Consider the following 18,094-nt stretch of genomic DNA (forward strand, 5'->3'; position numbering starts at 1 on the left):
ATTGTTATAAAGACCTCCCTAAATTAAGTACATTCTCTTATCGTAGCTTTATTAATTACAGTGATATCTGTATCTACATCACTCTTTAAAATGAAACTGTTGTTACATGGAACGTTCGCTGGAGGCTTCTGGAGCGCTCCAACTAAGAGATTTCACCTACAAGATGGGAATAGCGGAAAAGAGTTAAATTTCAAATTGATACTAATGCTACTTGGATCCTAGTAAACTGATACTAATCTTACTATCCTAGTGGTAGGACCGACACATCAAATGGAAGGCATAGGACGTGGCACTTAAAGATTACAACCAGTTAACAACGGTAACATTTTCGCTCTCTTTCCGGCCAGAGCCTCGAAAGAAAGCCACATGCCAAAAACTGAATGGATTTGTAAAACAGAGTGTTGAGGTGTGAGGACTGTTAAACAATCATTTCCCGTCATGCACCCAATGCCAAGACACACATGTACAATGTGAAATTATGTGAGAAACAGCAACAAAAAGGAAACTGCAAAATAATATGATCATAAACAACGCTGTTTGTATCATCGAGTGTTCAGAATCCCTGCCGTCTAGTGCACTAGACGTTTGTTGTCTTCCGACTTCAGTAAGACGTTTGACACTGAACCGCACAGTAGTTTACTCATAATCATCATCATCATCATCATTTAAGACTGATTATGCCTTTCAGCGTTCAGTCTGGAGCATAGCCCCCCTTATACAGTTCCTCCATGATCCCCTATTCAGTGCTAACATTGGTGCCTCTTCTGACGTTAAACCTATTACTTCAAAATCATTCTTAACCGAATCCAGGTACCTTCTCCTCGGTCTGCCCCGACTCCTCCTACCCTCTACTGCTGAACCCATGAGTCTCTTGGGTAACCTTACTTCTCCCATGCGTGTAACATGACCCCAACATCTAAGCCTGTTCGCCCTGACTGCTGCATCTATAGAGTTCATTCCCAGTTTTTCTTTGATTTCCTCATTGTGGACACCCTCCTGCCATTGATCCCATCTACTAGTACCTGCAATCATCCTAGCTACTTTCATATCCGTAACCTCAACCTTGTTGATAAGGTAACCTGAATCCACCCAGCTTTTGCTCCCATACAACAAAATTGGTCGAATGATTGAACGGTGCACAGATAACTTAGTCTTGGTACTGACTTCCTTCTTGCAGAAGAGAGTAGATCGTAGCTGAGCACTCACTGCATTAGCTTTGCTACTCCTCGCTTCCAGTTCTTTCACTATGTTGCCATCCTGTGAGAATATGCATCCTAAATACTTGAAACTGTCCACCTGTTCTAACTTTGTTCCTCCTATTTGGCACTCAATCCGTTTATATCTCTTTCCCACTGACATTACTTTCGTTTTGGAGATGCTAATCTTCATACCATAGTCCTTACATTTCTGATCTAGCTCTGAAATATTACTTTGCAATCTTTCAATCGAATCTGCCATCACAACCAAGTCATCCGCATATGCAAGACTGCTTATTTTGTGTTCACACATCTTAATCTCACCCAGCCAGTCTATTGTTTTCAACATATGATCCATATATATAATATGAACAACAGTGGAGACAGGTTGCAGCCTTGTCTTACGCCTGAAACTACTCTGAACCATGAACTCAATTTACCGTCAACTCTAACTGCTGCCTCACTATCCATGTAAAGACCTTTAATTGCTAGCAAAAGTTTGCCTCCTATTCCATAATCTCTTAGAACAGGCAATAACTTCCTCCTAGGAACCCGGTCATATGCCTTTTCTAGATCCATAAAGCATAGATACAATTTCCTGTTCAATTCACAACACTTCCCCATTATTTGCCATAAGCTAAAGATCTGGTCCTGACAACCTCTAAGAGGACTAAACCCACACTGATTTTCATTCAATTGGTCCTCAACTAATACTCGCACTTTCCTTTCAACAATACCTGAGAAGATTTTACCCACAACGCTGATTAAAGAGATACCTCTGTAGTTGTTACAATATTTATGTTTCCAGACAGTAGTTTACTGGGAAAAAATATTATATTTGCGACTGGATTCCAGACTTTATTGAAAATAGAACTCAACACTTCGCTCTTAACGGAAAAGAGTCGACGGATGTAAAGGTAATTTCCGGTGTACCCCAAGGAAGTATGCGAAGACTATTATTCTTCACCATGTATATAAATTATCTAATGGAACGCGTAGAATTCTCTTTAAGACTGTTCACAGGTGATGCGGTTGTCTATAACAAAGTACAAACTCGAGAAAACAGTGTCAATTTGCAGAAAGATCTCAGATGAGTGATGAATGGTGCAAGCTCTAGCTGATCACCTTGAACGCAAATAAATGTCACGTGCATACATACACTCCTGGAAATTGAAATAAGAACACCGTGAATTCATTATCCCAGGAAGGGGAAACTTTATTGACAGAACCACAGGCACATAGACACAGGCAACAGAGCATGCGCAATGTCGGCACTAGTGCAGTGTATATCCACATTTCGCAGCAATGCAGGCTGCTATTCTCCCATGGAGACGATCGTAGAGATGCTGGATGTAGTCCTGTATAACGGCTTGCCATGCCATTTCCACCTGGCGCCTCAGTTGGACCAGCGTTCGTGCTGGACGTGCAGACCGCGTGAGACGACGCTTCATCCAGTCCCAAACATGCTCAATGGGGGACAGATCCGGAGATCTTGCTGGCCAGGGTAGTTGACTTACACCTTCTAGAGCACGTTGGGTGGCACGGGATACATGCGGACGTGCATTGTCCTGTTGGAACAGCAAGTTCCCTTGCCGGTCTAGGAATGGTAGAACGATGGGTTCGATGACGGTTTGGAAGCACCGTGCACTATTAAGTGTCCCCTCGACGATCACCAGTGGTGTACGGCCAGTGTAGGAGATCGCTCCCGACACCATGATGCCGGGTGTTGGCCCTGTGTGCCTCGGTCGTATGCAGTCCTGATGGTGGCGCTCACCTGCACGGCGCCAAACACGCATACGACCATCATTGGCACCAAGGCAGAAGCGACTCTCATCGCTGAAGACGACACGTCTCCATTCGTCCCTCTATTCACGCCTGTCGCGACACCACTGGAGGCGGGCTGCACGATGTTGGGGCGTGAGCGGAAGACGGCCTAACGGTGTGCGGGACCGTAGCCCAGCTTCATGGAGACGGTTGCGAATGGTCCTCGCCGATACCCCAGGAGCAACAGTGTCCCTAATTTGCTGCGAAGTGGCGGTGCGGTCCCCTACGGCACTGCGTAGGATCCTACGGTCTTGGCGTGCATCCGTGCGTCGCTGCGGTCCGGTCCCAGGTCGACGGGCACGTGCACCTTCCGCCGACCACTGGCGACAACATCGATGTACTGTGGAGACCTCACGCCCCACGTGTTGAGCAATTCGGCGGTACGTCCACCCGGCCTCCCGCATGCCCACTATACGCCCTCGCTCAAAGTCCGTCAACTGCACATACGGTTCACGTCCACGCTGTCGCGGCATGCTACCAGTGTTAAAGACTGCGATGGAGCTCCGTATGCCACGGCAAACTGGCTGACACTGACGGCGGCGGTGCACAAATGCTGCGCAGCTAGCGCCATTCGACGGCCAACACCGCGGTTCCTGGTGTGTCCGCTGTGCCGTGCGTGTGATCATTGCTTGTACAGCCCTCTCGCAGTGTCCGGAGCAAGTATGGTGGGTCTGACACACCGGTGTCAATGTGTTCTTTTTTCCATTTCCAGGAGTGTAGTAAAACAAAGCCACTACTGTACAACGACACTACTGATGAAAAACTGCTGGAAACAGTATCTACCGTAAATATCTATGAGTAACTATCCGGAGGGACCTTAAGTGTAATGACCACGTAAAACATACAGTACAGGAAGCAGATGCTAGACTGAGATTAGAAGGAAGAATCTTAGGAGCGTGTAACACATCGACGAAGGAAGTGGCTTATACGGCCCTTGTCCGACAGATTCTTGAGTATCAAGCATTAGTATGGGATCCTTACAGGGTAGGACTGATAGAAGAGAGAGAGAGAGAAGATCCAACGAGAAGCGGTGCGTTTCGTCACAGGATCGTTCAGTCGGCATGAGAGCGTCACCGATATGCTCAAAAAACTCCTTTGGCAGACGTTAAAAGAGAGACGTTGTGCATCAAGAACCGGTTTGGCACTGAAAACTCGAGAGAGCATTCCTCGGGAAGAGCAGCACAGTGTATTACTTCCTCCCTCATACATCTCGCATAATGACCATGACTAGAAAATTCGAGACATTAGAACCAACAGTCATTCCTCCCACACGCCAGTCTCGACTTTCGGGTAGTACTAAAGGTGGTACTAAAGGTATCCTTCCCCACACACTATGAGGTAGGCTTGCCGAGTGTGACGTAGGCGTAAATTTTCTGTAGTTGTTGTAAGGACTTCAGAACAGAATGAAAAGATTTATTTAATGTCATTGTACAACAATGCAGTGTTTTAAATGCTCTTGGGTTGTCGGAAATCGTGGACTTCATTTTGAATTTATCCCAGATAAAAAAAACCTCTGGCGTCAAATCAGGCGAACTTGCAGACAATCTGATAGCGCCTTAATATCTTATTTAGCGACCAGGAAGAGATGCGTGAGACCATCCCTAACTACTGGGTGGTTCGAATTATAGTGCAGCTACTCACAAAGGTTAAGTGTAAATTATAATCAACGTATGGCAGCGAAACTTACGATGTATACTTATGCTACAGCAATAACGCGGAGCCAATTTATGCTGGAAAAATTAGTTCCAATTTTGGCCACCAGATGCAAATCTGGCGCTGTGAGTGGAAGAAGGACACATAGAAATATTTTATAATGTTACAGATTAGGAACGGGATGTCGGCAGAAAAGATCAAACAAGTGAGAAAGGTATAATGTCGATTTTATTTCTAACCGCCGCTTACATAATTTGTTCAGTATGAGAACAGGAGACGTCGTCGAGATGCTGTACAGCGCCAGATTCGCACCTGTTGCCCAAAATGGGGCCTACGTTTTTCAGCGTAAATTGGTTCCGCGTTAACGCATTAGCATGTGTACCAAGTTTCATTGCTATATGATAATTATAGCCCACACTGGACCTCAGAGAGTAGCCGCACTTTAATTATTACCATAGAGTATGAGCAAATAGTGAGCCGGATACTATCGTGCAGATACCACGTGCGTCTACTTATTTCATGTGGTTCTTCCTTTAGGAGAACCGGTAGCACTTTGGTAAGAAATTGCATGTATATTTTACCCGTTAAGATTTCTTCATGCAGTAAAGACCAATCACCTAGCCACCACTAACACCACACCAGTCTATCACGCTTCAGTGCTTCTGATGCTTAACCAGCCTCAGACTGTGCCCATTCTCAGTTGTCCAGCAATGCGTATTTCTTACATTAAGCTTACCATGGCTTGTAAAGGTAACTTAAAGATAAAGGGGGTTCTTTGAAGAAAGATCTTATTGTCCTGATGATGCATTAAAACGGAGGAATAGAGTTTCATACAGCAGCTGCTACTGCTATTGCCTATCTCCTGCTGAAGTGTTACGTGATATGCAAGGAAACTGCTATCGCGCAAAATGGCAACAACGATGGGCTGACGATTTTCAGAGGCAGTGTGAATACCCTCCGGGGTCAACATGTGGATTATGAGGAACAGCTGCCGGTACATCTATTTCGATTGTTCTGCTCGGTTCAGGCTTGCTCCTTGCTCTCTGAGTAGTATTCCAGTGCTCTTCCAGTAACAGATTTTTACACATTCCATTTGAAAAAGTGAAGTTCTTAGCGATGTCTGTAAATAATATATCTGTTAAAAAGTTCTGTACGTTACTTAGCGAAAAACCTTCTTACTATTCGTTTCAGTGGGAACAAACTTACGATATCGCAGATGCATCCGAAAATATTTGAAACGAACAACGTGGATGATTGAACTTGTAGATTTTTTTTTTCAGAAGATGTGTTTTTAGTTCATTCTGGTGATACTTAATTTTTCGACTCTCTCTGTATACCTAATCCGGCCAGTTGTTTCTGTGATGCTCCAGAATCCTTCCCTTTTGGCAAAATGATCAAATTTTAACGTGTGTTTCATCTGACGCAACATGGAAGAATACGGCCTTTTTCCATCCACGTGCTTCTGCTCTGCCCCTACAATGACACTGGCCTAAATATAACTTTATACCCTAATCACACATTCATTTGTTTTGTAACGAAGGGCTGAATCACAGGCGGTTCTTATATGTTACTTTTATATCCGTAATTTCTCTACTAGAGTTTAGATACAGCCAACTGGTGGCGTTACACACCAAAATGCAAGTACAAAGACTTGACACAAAGACGAATACGCAGCTTTCAAGGTGCGGTTGGTTGTCGTGACAAAATCCCAACATAACACTCGAAACAACAGATTAAAATCACATGAACAGTCCAAAAGGGGTACAGGAAGTTGAAAGACTAGCAAATAAAAACAGGTCTATGTAGTCGCTGTAGCTCGTATCGTTATAGCGACGAATCACAATTAAGTTTTAACGCTCACTACTTCCCTTTGTGACGGTAACATCATTTCACAACGGGGTTATACCATGTCAAATAGCCTAATTTTGGAACATTTCCTGCTCGACAATCAAGGATGTCGCCGGAAATTCACGCTCGGTCTGCGCGAAATCTCGCATGGAGTCAAACAAGTGGCTATATCTCTGGCAGTACTGCTTCGACGAACTTAAAAGTTTACCAATGTTCATTGGGCATGTGATAATATACACATAAAATTTCATCAAACTCGTCATGGTCGAGCACGGAGGTCTACGTGAGTTGACTGATGCAAGGTGCCCATAGTGCTAGAGTTGTGTTCTGCATCTGGAGTACAACCAGTACCGATATTTATAGAGGGCTGTTCCTTGGAGCCGGACTAGAATGCCGTATAAATGGGCTACACACATGCCAAAGGGAAATTGTTTTCATAAAAATAGTTCTGTTTTACAAAATATAAAATGTTTCAGTTATTTAAATACAAAATAATTTTATAATAATTTATCCTCAAGTGATTTAAAACATTTAATTTTTCCCAGGAACCTAAATTCTCTGGAATATTTTAATTTTTGAGTGCTTAAGGAGTCCTGATCTCTCTCATTTCGTTTAAACATCAGTTGGCATTTGTCTCATAACGTATCTTTGAAGATATGAGAGCTTTCCAAGAAGATTTTATAAGAATTATAATATTTGCTGCAAATGATGTTTCCCAAGTCTCACAGATTTCATTCGAAGTTTATGGTAGCGGCCGCTATATGCGGTGCACTACCACAGCAGTAGAGATGAATCGTGCTCCAGGTGAGGCTGTCTATTGCGGGCGGATGTGCTCCACCGCGTTCATGCAATTCCGTTTATTGCTTAGCTATGGTGCATCTAAGTGCCAATTACTCGTGGTGTTTCGCCAACTTTAATGCTTGCTATAAAGCTCTAATACGATGCTTCACACATAGTTGCGCTGTAAAAATGAAATGAAAGCCTCATTGCTTTTCCGCGCTTCCAGATGTACCGAAGGCAACGAATCACCAGTAAATAAGATGGTTTACGGTTGTATTATCTGGGTATATGAATATATCTTTGCTGTAATAGTCAGTGCACTTAAAATGCATCACAAGTGAAGTCATACAGTACGAATAAATCTTACTACGTGTACAACTTCACAAACAAAGTACGAAATATGAAGTGCAACAGCGGAAACGAACGCCAATGTCGGTAGCCGGTGTCCCGAGATCGGGCCACTCAACGTCGCAAGTCAAGGAGCTGTGCTGATAGAAACACACTTCACCGAGCAGCCACTACTGATCCAACGTACTATCGCAAGTCAACAACCACCCAGGACACAGACCACACCAGCAAAGAACTTCCGTACTATGTGAAGAGTATAATGACTTTTCTGGAGACTAGAAATCTACTCTGTAGGAACCAGCATGGGTTTCGAAAAAGACGGTCATGTGAAACCCAGCTCGCGCTATTCGTCCACGAGATTCAGAGGGCCATAGACACGGGTTCACAGGTAGATGCCGTATTTCTTGACTTCCGCAAGGCGTTCGATACAGTTCCCCACAGTCGTTTAATGAACAAAGTAAGAGCATATGGACTATCAGACCAATTGTGTGATTGGATTGAGGAGTTCCTAGATAACAGGACGCATCATGTCATTCTCAATGGAGAGAAGTCTTCCGAAGTAAGAGTGATTTCAGATGTGCCGCAGGGGAGTGTCATAGGACCGTTGATATTCACAATATACATAAATGACCTTGTGGATGACATCGGAAGTTCACTGAGGCTTTTTGCAGATGATGCTGTGGTGTATCGAGAGGTTGTAACAATGGAAAATTGTACTGAAATGCAGGAGGATCTGCAGCGAATTGACGCATGGTGCAGGGAATGGTAATTGAATCTCAATGTAGACAAGTGTAATGTGCTGCGAATACACAGAGAGATAGATCCTTTATCATTTAGCTACAAAATAGCAGGTCAGCAACTGGAAGCAGTTAATACCATAAATTATCTGGGAGTACGCATTAGGAGTGATTTAAAATGGAATGATCATATAATATTGATCGTCGGTAAAGCAGATGCCAGACTGAGATTCATTGGAAGAATCCTAAGGAAATGCAATCCGAAAACAAAGGAAGTAGGTTACAGTACGCTTGTTCGCCCACTGCTTGAATACTGCTCAGCAGTGTGGGATCCGTACCAGATAGGGTCGATAGAAGATATAGAGAAGATCCAACGGAGAGCAGCGCTCTTCGTTACAGGATCATTTAGTAATCGCGAAAGCGTTACGGAGATGATAGATAAACTCCAGTGGAAGACTCTGCAGGAGAGACGCTCAGTAGCTCGGTACGGGCTTTTGTCAAAGTTTCAAGAACATACCTTCACCGAAGAGTCAAGCAGTATATTGCTCCCTCCTACGTATATCTCGCGAAGAGACCATGAGGAGAAAATCAGAGAGATTAGAGCCCACACAGAGGCATACCGACAATCCTTCTTTCCACGAACAATACGAGACTGGAATAGAAGGGAGAACCGATAGAGGTACTCAAGGTACCCTCCGCCACACACCGTCAGGTGGCTTGCGGAATATGGCTGTAGATGTAGATGTAGAAGAGGCTTTTTCGAGATGGAGGAATGTGGCAGTGGTGTTCAGTCCACATGGTCAACCGCTAGTATGCCCTATTTACGTCCCCCGAGGCCAGCAATTAGACATATGGAAGGACCAGAAAGTATTAATCGCTGCAGTGAAGTTAATAGCGTACCTATGAAGCATCAGACAGCACCGCCACCGGGTATCGAGCTGCGAACTGCTGCCAGACCGCCTCGACACTCAGCTGTTCTACACTCTGCCACCTGTCATCGGGATCCTGCCACCACCTCATGGTCTTAGGCACGAAGTAGGATCCTCCGAGCTTCCTGACACCGGGTAGCGTCACGCCGCTAGCACTAGCAAAGCCAGCGATCCAGGGTTGGACTCTGGGCCACACTGACATTTCCCGCACCACAGGGGACAAAACGTCGCATGGCTGGTGCGCATAGCAGAACCGAAAGCCGTGACTGCCGCCGATGATCCAGCACAGGGTGTGGTGGGCTTAGACGAGTTTTGGCGTGCTAGATCGGCAGAATCGGGTGCTGGTTGGAGGGCGCTGCCCATGCTGTTCTAAACGTTCCCAGCTACGGACAGACCAGGCGACCTTGCTGGCCAAGGTAGGGTTTGGAAAGCACGAAGACAAGCAGCAGAAATTCTCATCGTGTGCCGGGGGCCCTAACATCATAGCATATACGCCCAGGATGGCTTATTATGAAGGGCAACAGAACAGGGCGTAGAACATCGTCGACGTTCCGCTGTGTTCTAAAGGTACCACGGATGACAATCCAAAGGGTCCTGCTACGAAAAAAGAAAGTGGCCCAGACCACCACCCCCAGTTGTCGCGCAGTTTGGCGAATGACACACAGATTGGTATCCGTTCACTTTTCAGGGCGTCTCCAGACACATCTTCGCTGGTTATCGGGGCTCAGTTCGAAACGGGATACTCTCCTGAAGACAAATTTACACTACTCGATGTGATTCCAGACCGAAGACTTGTCTGCAGATGCCCTGAAGAGCGATGGAATGCCAACCTGTCTGTCGCCCGACATACACTCCTGGATATTGAAATAAGAACACCGTGAATTCATTGTCCCAGGAAGGGGAAACTTTACTGACACATTCCTGGGGTCAGATATATCACATGATCACACTGACAGAACCACAGGCACATAGACACAGGCAACAGAGCATGCACAATGTCGGCACTAGTACAGTGTATATCCACCTTTCGCAGCAATGCAGGCTGCTATTCTCCCATGGAGACGATCGTAGAGATGCTGGATGTAGTCCTGTGGAACGACTTGCCATGCCATTTCCACCTGGCGCCTCAGTTGGACCAGCGTTCGTGCTGGACGTGCAGACCGCGTGAGACGACGCTTCATCCAGTCCCAAACATGCTCAATGGGGGACAGATCCGGAGATCTTGCTGGCCAGGGTAGTTGACTTACACCTTCTAGAGCACGTTCGGTGGCACGAGATACATGCGGACGTGCATTGTCCTGTTGGAACAGCAAGTTCCCTTGCCGGTCTAGGAATGGTAGAACGATGCGTTCGATGACGGTTTGGATGTACCGTGCACTATTCAGTGTCCCCTCGACGATCACCAGTGGTGTACGGCCAGTGTAGGAGATCGCTCCCCACACCATGATGCCGGGTGTTGGCCCTGTGTGCCTCGGTCGTATGCAGTCCTGATTGTGGCGCTCACCTGCACGGCGCCAAACACGCATACGACCATCATTGGCACCAAGGCAGAAGCGACTCTCATCGCTGAAGACGACACGTCTCCATTCGTCCCTCCATTCACGCCTGTCGCGACACCACTGGAGGCGGGCTGCACGATGTTGGGGCGTGAGCGGAAGACGGCCTAACGGTGTGCGGGACCGTAGCCCAGTTTCATGGAGACGGTTGCGAATGGTCTTCGCCGATACCCCAGGAGCAACAGTGTCCCTAATTTGCTGGGAAGTGGCGGTGCGGTCCCCTACGGCACTGCGTAGGATCCTACGGTCTTGGCGTGCATCCGTGCGTCGCTGCGGTCCGGTCCCAGGTCGACGGGCACGTGCACCTTCCGCCGACCACTGGCGACAACATCGATGTACTGTGGAGACCTCACGCCCCACGTGTTGAGCAATTCCTCGGTACGTCCACCCGGCCTCCCGCATGCCCACTATACGCCCTCGCTCAAAGTCCGTCGACTGCACATATGGTTCACGTCCACGCTGTCGCGGCATGCTACCAGTGTTAAAGACTGCGATGGAGCTCCGTATGCCACGGCAAACTGGCTGACACTGACGGCGGCGGTGCACAAATGCTGCGCAGCTAGCGCCATTCGACGGCCAACACCGCGGTTCCTGGTGTGTCCGCTGTGCCGTGCGTGTGATCATTGCTTGTACAGTCCTCTCGCAGTGTCCGGAGCTAGTATGGTGGGTCTGACACACCGGTGTCAATGTGTTCTTTTTTCCATTTCCAGGAGTGTACTTCCCGACGACCAGTTGTCATGTTCTGGAGTATCTTGTCTGCTCCTAGATCGACCCCTTTGGTTGTCATCCACGTCACCATTGCAACATAGTGGTACGTCAACGATATTACACGTTCCGTTTTCTTGGCCTTCTTGGAAAACGATACTGGGAGTACATTTCAGCAAAATAATTCCCACTTGCACACGGTGAGAGTTTCTACTTCCTGTCTTCCTGCTTGCCAAAACTTTCCTTGGCCAGCAAGATTCGTAGATCCCTCCCCAGTTGAGAACTCTTGGAGCATTATTGGCAGTGCCATCCAACCAGTCAGGATTTTGAAGATCTATTTCGCCAGTTGGACAGAATATGGCACGATATCGCTCACAAGGACATCCGACAACTCTGTCAATGACTGAAAAGCCGTCTAACTGCTTGCATAAAAGCCAGAGGTGCCCCATCACGTTATTGGTTAACTAAATTTGTAAAGCTCTCTCTCTTGAATTAATTATCGTAATTTTCTGAATTTCTAACCGTTTGTTTGTACGTATGTGTACGTAACATACACCGGTTTCCGCCCAGTTGGGATAGTTTCTTCGTGGTGCGTCGGTTTTTTCCATTTTTTTTTGTCTGAGAGACTATTTCAGGAAATGACGAAAACCTACATTTGGATGGCCAGACACAGGTCTGAAACGCCGTCCTCCAGAACATGACCCGAGTATCTCACCAGCGCCTCATTTCTAGCCAATAATGTCTTTGCTAAAGGGGGAACAACTTCATTTTGAACTGGGTTACTGTTTACAGAGAATAGATGTTTAAAGACTTTCGTAGGTTTTGATTTCACCGCTCTTTGTGTTAAGGTTAGATTTATCTGAGGATAGTGCGCTCCTTGTGTTAAAGCCAGATTCATCAGACGATAGTGATTTTTTATACAGTATATGTGATTACTTCTTCTAAATGGACTGCTCACTGCAGGTTTCTTCCACGTGCTGTGTTACTGAGGTTAATATTCTCAGAGTCATAAACATAATTCTAATTATTATCTTCTGATTTTTGAAGACGATTTAACATAAGTAATGACATAATTTCAATGAATGGAAACAAGCTACGTGTATTATTTAAGTATGCAGCTACTTTTGTGGCAGAAATAGCAAATCCTAAACTATTAAGCCCTTGGATTTTTCCATTTCATTTCTGTCGTCGAAGTGAACAACCCAGAACATGCCTCTCACCGATTGTATTCGTTAATTGAGCCATGTACTGGACAAGCGCGACAGAAATTAATGAAATGAACACTTGCACGAATTTGGTTCACAGTAAAGTAAGGTTTAATAGCTTAAACCATTATCTTTGCTCAAAAGGATTGTTGTAGGACCATTAACGTTGACTACATGTACAAATGAACTGACGAATAAGATCAGAACCTCCATGAGACTGTTCACGGATGATGCTATTGCTTTTAAGGAAGTTGCAACACTAGAAAATTGTTCGAAATGCAGCAACACCTGCAGCTGATCAATGATGGAGAGCCTTTGACTCTGTTCATAAGTAATTGCAAAGTATTACTAATAATTGCGTGAAATGGAAAGAAACTGTTAGATTAGACCGTTGTCGATCTCAGTCTAGTAGAGCAAGTTTGGGATGATGGTGGGAGAGGAACTTCCAGACTTCCGCACTATTCTTACTGATCAATGGGACCGACTGCCAGCGCAGTTACTGGCCGAGACGGCACAGCCGTAAAACGTCATATTCGGATTAGGGAGGACGGCGGTTCCAGTCATCGTCCGGCCATCAAAATTTTGGCTTTTCCTGATTTCAGTAAACGACTGGATACGAATTACGATTCTTTTCGAAGGCCACGGCAGATTTCTTCGCCCATCCTATCCTGTTTCTAATATCATCGTCGTCGACAGGACGTTGAACTCGAGTTTTCTTTCTTTTCTGCCTATAAAGTTCTTGAACAGCGCAACATAGAAAATGGAAAGTCCCTTTGAAGAATGTGTGGACGCTGAGGGTAATCACATTCTTTTTTAACGCTTTCGTTGTTGTGGGAGAGATTTTTAATTTTGGTACTTTTTAAATGTGCGTTTCTTTTGCTCATAATTACCTTCCCATTAGGCGTTATCTTGTCAATACAATCCCTCCGACATTCGTCACAGGAGAGTTGCAAAAGAATTTCTTAGTTATGTTTACCTTTGGATATTATTGTTTAAATGGGTTCTGAATATTCCTAATTGTATCAAAAATGAAGTCCGCAGCTCGAAGATATGCCTTTCTGTGGTCATACATTCATCATTACGGTTACTGGTTTGTTTCACTGCCGATATTGGTGAGAAAAGGAGATTACAGTACTTGTTGAAATCGGAGTCATCAGAGACAGGATCTCACGTCAGTTGGAAATTGAAACAGAAGAAAATAGCCGAAGGCCTATTTAAAGGAACCATTCCGGCATTCTCCTACAATAATGGGCCCGAACGGTAATCATGACTTACGTGTCCATAGTCTTATCCACCAAATCGCCGCAGTATTAGAGGGCAGTGCTATATCTTGTATCTTATCGACACCTGCAACGTGGAGTTCGGATCTCCGTATACAGCTATAAACGTTCAGAATCAGGAATCAGGGCAAAGCGTGAGATGTACCCGGCAACTGCACTGCTGAAAATATTTTGAAGTTACGGTAAACACCAAGTCGGATCATGTTTCGGATTTCTCGTAAAAATGTAAGGACGAATGTGACTTTCGAGTGTTGTGACAGTGTCCAGCTCGATGACATTTGGACTATACAAAGAAAGAACTTCTAGAGTATAGCACAGGAGTTAATTTAAAGAAATAAGCAGTGAGACCATCAGAAATGGCATTTCTAATCAAAGACACGAATTACACTGAACTTACAACGATTTATGTTGGTCCGTTGGAGATTCCAAAAAGGCAGAACATAGTCGTCAATAGGATATGTGATCACCATGGACAGAGATGAATGATCTACAATGCGTTCCCATGTAGGAGTTCCTGTGGTAGGGCGTCTCAATCCCCAACAAGCGCGGTTCACAAATGCTGGATGGTCGTTGGCGCATGTCGTCGTACTGCAATAAGTCTCTCCAACGCATCCCGCACGGGATCGATGGAATTTAAGTCGCAGGATGGGCAGGCCGGACCATTCGGCGACTATCCTCTCGTCCCACGAGCTCCTCAACCCGTGCTGTTGGATGCGGTAGCACAGTGTCGTTCATAGGAATGACGTCACAGCCGAATGCACCCCCAAAACTGTGGGAAGGAGTTACGTTGACCGGTGAGTGTACCGTGTTCAAAGATACACCGATGCAAAATTGTGCCTCTCCACGCCCTGGAACGTCGACTGCCAAAATGATTATGTTCGACAATATTCCTGAGCGCATTAAGTGTTCCGACCTGTCGCCATTTGAGGACAGATCCAGCATAGCTGAACATGTTTGTTTTGGTGATCCACGTGTTATAATTGAGGCGTTATGTAGCCTCGGCGTATTTACCTTCGAATCTTCGAACACGGTACACTCACCAGTCAAAATTATTGTGACACTATACTCCTTCGCCATGTGCGTCTTTTCAGCCGTGCATTCTACCCTGAATGCATTTTTATGGACGGCAATGTACGTCCGCAATTGAAAGGGCAGTTGGAGCAACTCTTAGAACGAGGAAATATTCGGAAAATGGTCGTGTATGTCAGTCCTACCGACTTAAATCGCTTCAATTACGTGTGGCTTGCATTGGGAACTCTTACGTGTACGTGCACTGACGACCATCCAGCAGCTGTCAACTGCGCTAGTGGAGAAATAGAACGCCCTACCCCGAGAGCTCCATCCAAATATGTGTCTCGCATGGAAACACGTTGCACAGTACGCATCTCCGTCCGTGGTGATCACACAGCCTATTAATAATCTTCCGCAATGTGAGGCGATCATCATAATTCAGTGACAGTGTAATTATAGTCTTTGAATAAAAGTGTCTTTTATCTTAATCTCATTGCGTATTTGTGTCAGTTGCTTTCTATAATGTGCTGAGCTGTACTGCACTGTTCTGTAACACTTCTTTCTACATATAGTCCTAGTTTCACCGAGCAATGTTACTTGGCAGTGACGTATTCGAACGTTCCTTTCAGTCTGAAGCTGACTACTAGACTACTACTAGACTACTTTTGGTGGAAATCATATCTATAACAGAGCTATAGTTCCTGAAAGTGAAGGTGTAACTTCTTACAAACTGCTAGAAGGTAATAAAGCAAATAACACAGCTGAGAGGACACAAAATGGTATGAGAAAAATCTTTAATCTACATTATTGAACTTAAATTAGCAGTTTCAAACAGAGATTCTCATGATGAAGCGTAATCATCTATGGTAGTATCATGCCCTGCAGCGTTCGAAAAACTCATGTAAGTGAATTTTTCGAGCAGTGATGGTCCAGGTCGAAGTCAGTGCCAGTAGCAGTATGTATCCGTGAGAGATTTTATAACGCTCCTTTTGCTCTAGGTATGATGTGCTCTCATTTTGTAGTCTAATCCAGTCATGTGGAGATAAATTTTTTAAATAATCCTGGGCGAAAGTAAAGTAATTGTCATGACGTGGAAAGGCCTTCAGTGGTATGGCCAGTGAAGGGTTTCTCCGCTCAAGTCTGCATCTTCGATTCTAATGAAACAGAATATCAGTGAATGCACCTGCAGTTCCGAATTATGGTCTCATACTCATTGCTCGACACCGCTGTAGATCTGTAGTTTCGAATTTAATTAAATATAATATCAGTGAATGCAACAGCAGTTCCGAATTAAGGTCTCATACCCATTGCTCGACACAGAGCTATAAAATTAAAATATTTTGCTAAGTTTTGATAGCATTTCAAGGTTTGAAACACTCTGGAAGTAGACTCTAACATTTTGTGATCATTTGGCGATAATTTCTAGTTTAATAAGCAGTCGTAGTAGCACATCATCGACTTTAAGGCTCAATCATACACGAAGGCATTACCTTTCCTCCTTCCTGCTGCATAATTTCTGCACTGTTTATGGAACACTGCTACCTTTCATACATCATTTATTGGCACTGATAAGTCTGCTGTTCGTATATCACTGGTTCCTGCATATGGCCTCATGGAGTACTCACTGACACACTACTGTGGCATCCTCTGTCAACAGCAACGGCGGGCATTACTAAGGAGAGACACGCATACTGTTTTTCCTACCGGTAAGTAAGTCAAACTCGAACTGCCAGTTAACCATCAAGTACCTTCTATATCGACTTTATGACACTAAGTGCTTCCTGTTCCAGGTCTCTTAACAAGGAATAAATTTCATCAGTAGCGGGAACGGAACGCTGGTTATCCGCATGAGATACAGAAGCACTGGCAACTCTATTACGGATGCGAATATTCGTAATTTCATGAAAAAATATTCAGGCCACCTATAACGTGTCTTTAATGTACTGCTGTCGGTCCAGTTCCAAAGATCACAGAAGTCGGCACTAGAGGATACTTAGTTAGGTGAGAGGTGTTGTGAGAATAACGTTTTGTTAATAGATAACTAGATAGAGACAGCTCTTCACCAGTGTCCTATTTGCTTATCCATCTATTTAGTGAAACCGTGTAATCCTAGCGTCTAGCTTTTCCTCTAAAAAGCTAATGTAGTTTGCCTTTCGGTCCGCTGCGTTCACTCCGGCAGCACGTCATTCACTCTAACAAATTCCCTTTATGGACTAATTTCTGTATAGCAACTCTACATTTCATATTAAAATGTATATTTAATTTTTAAATCTGCCTTCTATTCTTTCGTCATATGTATGGAATCAATGATAGTGCAATGTCGCGAAAAGATGTCAGTGAAGTATAATCAAAAAATGGTTAACGTCAATGTAATGAATATATCGGGACTAATGAAAGTTAGTGCTACACTGAAACTCTAAAGCTGATTTACTGTTTTCCACAAGCGGCTACCACAACCACTGCGTGATGCAAGCACCCTTCAGATCTAATACAAATGTTCGGTGCCACTGGTATTTCTCTCATTACTACCAAAGGCAACAACTGAAACAATTGTGAAGGTTAAAACTCGCTGTAAGCCGAAAATTATGGTTCGAGCTAAAGCTGGCACAAATATTCATTAAATGCGCGGCAAACCCCAGTACGTTTCCAAAGCATAATAATTATGCCAGTATATGACTGTACTCCAGTAATGGCAATTCTGTTAATAATCAAGTTCATTTTGTCTTATGAAGATGATATGCAATGAGAAATTCTGTAGGCTATTCTTCTGTTTTCCTCATCTTTTTGTCCCTAAATTAAGCCTGATCATAGGTAAAATTACTCTATGTCACACACTCTGTAAAACATGAAAATTAAAATATAAAAATATTCAAAAATGGTTCAAATGGCTCTGAGCACTATGGGACTTAACTTCTGAGGTCATCAGTCCCCTAGAACTTAGGAATACTTAAACTTAACTAACCTAAGGACATCACACACATCCATGCCCGAGGCAGGAGTCGAACCTGCGACCAACCTTACA

The 18,094-nt window shown here is 44.6% G+C and overlaps 1 protein-coding gene across 1 annotated transcript in view; it reads right to left on the reverse strand.

Annotated features, from left to right (window-relative positions):
* LOC126184493 (uncharacterized) overlaps positions 1-18,094 on the reverse strand; it is a 474,522-nt gene that overhangs the window by 397,216 nt on the left and 59,212 nt on the right. The gene's annotated exons all lie outside the window — the stretch shown is intronic.

The sequence above is a fragment of the Schistocerca cancellata genome, chromosome 4 (genome assembly GCF_023864275.1).
Source record: "Schistocerca cancellata isolate TAMUIC-IGC-003103 chromosome 4, iqSchCanc2.1, whole genome shotgun sequence".
Lineage (NCBI taxonomy): Eukaryota > Metazoa > Arthropoda > Insecta > Orthoptera > Acrididae > Schistocerca > Schistocerca cancellata.